Source organism: Mirounga angustirostris, unplaced genomic scaffold, assembly GCF_029215605.1.
Source record: "Mirounga angustirostris isolate CCGP_5_RB_7025 unplaced genomic scaffold, mMirAng1.0.hap1 SCAF_10, whole genome shotgun sequence".
In the NCBI taxonomy this organism is placed as follows: domain Eukaryota; kingdom Metazoa; phylum Chordata; class Mammalia; order Carnivora; family Phocidae; genus Mirounga; species Mirounga angustirostris.
In genome coordinates this window covers 12,058,363-12,062,454 of record NW_026991718.1, presented here as the reverse complement: position 1 = coordinate 12,062,454, position 4,092 = coordinate 12,058,363, and the positions used below count along the sequence as shown (strand labels likewise).

General features: G+C 53.8%; 1 pseudogene; it reads right to left on the bottom strand.

Annotated features, from left to right (window-relative positions):
* Positions 1-3,799: 3,799 nt before the first annotated feature.
* Positions 3,800-3,878, bottom strand: LOC123852272 (U4 spliceosomal RNA; annotated as a pseudogene).
* Positions 3,879-4,092: the final 214 nt, after the last annotated feature.

Genomic DNA, 4,092 nt, shown 5'->3' with positions numbered 1-4,092 from the left:
AGCTTTAGAAGCAAAGTGGGAATCCGGGCTCTGAGACTTCTCAGCTTTGTGAGTTAGCCAAGTTACTTAACTGCTCCCAGCCAGTTTCTCCATCCTGAAGTATAATAATATCCAACATTTTTTGAGCATTTACTGTTTGCCAATAACTGTGTTCACAGCTTTATGTATATTATCTTATTTAAATTTCACCATCAGAGAGGAGAAAACAGGGGCATCCAGAACGTATTTTATCACTGAGTAATTAACATACCCATAACGCAAATTTACTTATTGGTTAATAAGTAAATGGCACAACTTGGGCGATTCTCCTCAGGGTCTTCCTGGTGGCTGTGAGCTGTGAGTTTTATAATCAACGGGCTCACAGTGGGAATCAGCAAATATTGCTTCCTTCTTTCCTCTTCCAACTACTAGACTTGATCCAAAACGAAATGTCCTTATTTCCCTCCTTCCCTTCCTTCCCTCTTTTATTTATTAGTCAAACATTTATTGAGCACGTTCTCAGTATTCAGTACCAAGTTCCTTACTAGCAGCTAAGCAACCAACACTAAACCAGGCAGGACTGTCCCTGCCCTTAGGCAGCTAATAGTCTTGTCTTTTGTTTTGCCATGTTACCTAATTCCATGGAAACACGAAGATCCCCCCCCCCACACACACAAAAGAACTAGCCAAGATCCCAAATTTCCATTTTGTTTTGTTATCCATCAAAGAAGAAAGAAAATTCATTTCTCAAGCACCTCCATGGGCAAGGTTTGCTTCTTCTATCACCTCCTTGAATGAATAACGCCACCCTTTGAGGGTATTATTATGCTTATTTTTTCTGTAAGAACTGCTCGTGGACTTGTCCCTGGAAGCCAAGATGGGCTTGACCCTCCGGCGTCCCTCCCCTCACCGGACACCTACGGTTTTCCTGTTGTCCTGGGCTTCTCAATGTCCACTCCTCTGGGCTGACTTTGAGGAGAACTCAAAGACTTCTGAGAATGCTTTTCTCCCCTTTTGTGGAAATATTTCTTTAGCCATGCACATTCCTAGTAATAAGCCCCCTTCCCGTGAAGGATCACAACTGCTGCTGGGAGGTAGCCCCGCCCTGCACCCCCTGCCCCGGGGAAGGCCTGGGCCAGGCCAGATTTACAGCCGCTCACACAGCTGTTTCCAGCCTAGGTGAGGGCTTCCTCTTAATGGTGTCGTTTACAAGTCAATAAAGCCATGGAGCCCCGTTTCCGCAGCCGGTCCCACCTCGGGGGCTCTGCTGTCTCGCCCTGCAGTCAGGGTGCCAAGGGGCCGGCTAGGGGCCTCATTCCTGCCCTAATGGCCTTGCTGTCCCATCAGCCCCAGAGCCCCCCCCCCCGCCCCCCGCCAGGCCATAAAGGCCTCCTCCCCTCAGAGGGCAGAGTTCAAACCTCTGGCTCCCCAGGACCCCAGCCTAAACTGTCGGCCCCGCCCTGCTTTAGGGCTTCTGCTCCCCTTCGCTCAGCACCAGCCAAGCCTGGGTTCTTATCTGCCCGGGAGATAAAGACTGGGGCTCTGGGAAGCCTGCGGCCACCCGAAGGCGCCTGGGCCACCGGCTCCCACTCCCACTGCTCTCTGGGGTGTGTTTACTGAGCTCCAGGAAAGAAGGGCTTTCTCAAACCACAAAGAAGACACTCCCTCTGGCACTGGCTTTCTGTCTTCTGCGGGGAGGGCCAAGGGGAAACCTCTGAACTCTCTGGGGTTCACTGCTTCCCCGGAGGCTTCCCCAGGCCAAGGCGATAATGAGGTGAGAGAAGATGGCGGCTTAATGGGCCTGGGCCTGAGGAGAAGGGGAGACGGTCAGGCCCAGGCCCTGCTAGCGGAAGGGGGAGCAAGTCAAGGTCACAAAGCCCAGGGATGGCACAGCAAGGTCAGAATCGCTCAGGCGTTCACTTATCCGCCTCTCCAAGAAGCAGAACTAGAGCACCTCCCGTGCACACAGCCCCGTGGTAGACGCCGCGCGCTGCGGTGTGGGAAGAAGCACAGGTCTGGGGATTCTTGCCAGAGAGAGGGTGCATCCTGATGAGGAACGGGAAGAACAAGGAAGTGAAGACATTTGCAAGAGGGAATGGTGCCTACACAGGGCCTGGTGTGTTCAGGGAGGGCCAACAGTGTAGGTGATGGAGGTGAGGGCCGTGGGGGCAGGGCTGAGGGCTGGGCTCGGTCCCTCTCCTTATAGTTTCACACTCAGAGGGGAAAGAAGTGCTGGCTGTTCTGTCTCTGCCCCCTGGCCTGTGTCAAAAGCGGAGACACCACACACACAACTTTCTCCCATCCGGTGTTCCAGGAAGCCCCGCGGTGAGGGCCAGGGTCACCTACTCCTTACCCACACGGTCCAGCAGGGATGGCCTGCACTGACTGAAACCCAACCCAGGAATTGGAATGACCCGTAGGAAACACCATGAGCCCCCCAGGGAGATAAGAATTCAAGAGATGCATCGCCTGCCCCCTGCCAGGTTACAACTATACCAAGAGTGCAGCCAGCAGCCTCACCCTTGCTCTGGGCATGGCCTGGCAGAGAGGGTCCTGCTCCCCTGGAGCCTGCAGCAGATGGGGTCAGATTCCCGCTTCTCAAGAGGAAAGACTGAGGCCCAGAGAAGTGACAATGACCACCGCTAATATAAGGCCATCCCCGGCCGATTCAGTCCCTTTGTGTGAACTAGAAAAGGATGCGACCCCGTGGGCATGGGCGTCTGAGCCTACAGAGCCCTTGTGCCCAGGAGCAGGTGCCCTTCTCCTGGGCAGATGCAGAATCGAGGCCCACACACAAGGAAGCATCCCCTGGACTGCGGCCTCCATGGTCGGGCATCCTGTGCAAGTTACAACAGCCACCCTGGGCTAATCAGAGAAAGTGCCTGGGCCACATAAAGCCGAGGGAGAGAAATGGGCTGGGACCGCCGTCAGGCAGAAGTGTCATTCAGTCCCAGCTCCGTGACACCGTCTCCTAGCACTGCAGCCATGGGTAACTCACTATCCTTTATCTGTGGACGAAGGCTAATGATGCCGTCTTCACCAGGGTTGGCAAAGATTTAAAAGTAGATAGCAGGTCTTATTATTCCAGTGCCTCAAGAGCAGAAGATAAAGGATCCCCAGAGCCCTGGATGTTTTCCTTCCTTCCTCACTTAGAGACAGGTCTTAGCTATTTGTTTCCTGCCTACATATAATTACAGAGCAAGGACCTCATTCTGCAGGCCTGTTTTCGTGAAGGAGGAAGGAAGTCACAGGCCTTTCCACTCCCCGCTCAGAGACGCCAGCTGGGAATTTGACAAATCTGTGATTGCAGCCAATAACCCCTCCGTGTTCCAGAACAAGGTGCAGCCCGGGCCATTCGGGACTGCTCTTGTGGCCATCAATCCACCACTGTGCTCAGCCCCGACCTCCAGGACACCCGTCCCCTCCCACAGCCCTGTGAGTCTATGCCTGGGGAGAAGGAAAGTCCCTCCACACATACCGCACTGCACACCAGGGCAGGCCACTCCAGCCACCAGCTGCCCTGACCTCGAGCTGGACCAAGAATACACGCACAGTGCGCATCCCTCTCTGGAGGGTCTGCGCAGAGTGCTGTACCAGTCTTGATGGAGCTGGGAAGCCGTCAGATGATGAAGCTCCCTCAGGGTGCAGCTCGGAGACCCAAGGTCTCCAGAGAGGACCACTGGCTTTGTCCAGAGTCATTTTCATTTGTACAGGAACCATTTCCATTGAGTTAAGGGGAAGAGACGCAACTCCAAGACTGGCTCTGTTCCATGACCTTGAGCAAGTCCCTTCCCGTTCTGCCGCAGACCCTCCTCTACAACAGGGGAGTAGGTTTCAATTAGCAATAATCGTGCCTTGGATAAACCTCATTGGCTACGATACTGTCACTGCACAAAGCCACAACAGGGGAATAGGAAGACAGAACCCTGAGGGCCCTTCTGGAGCCCACAGTCTGGGATGCTGCGATTCCAGGAGTTACAGAGGACCCTCGCCTAATCAGGGTATGGATCAGAAGAGAGTATTACTTGTGAAAGTTGAGCTGCAAAAAAGGAGAAACCCCCTTCCCAGGGTGAGGGCTGTGGGATTCAGGTAGCTGTTACAGAAAAAGCCATA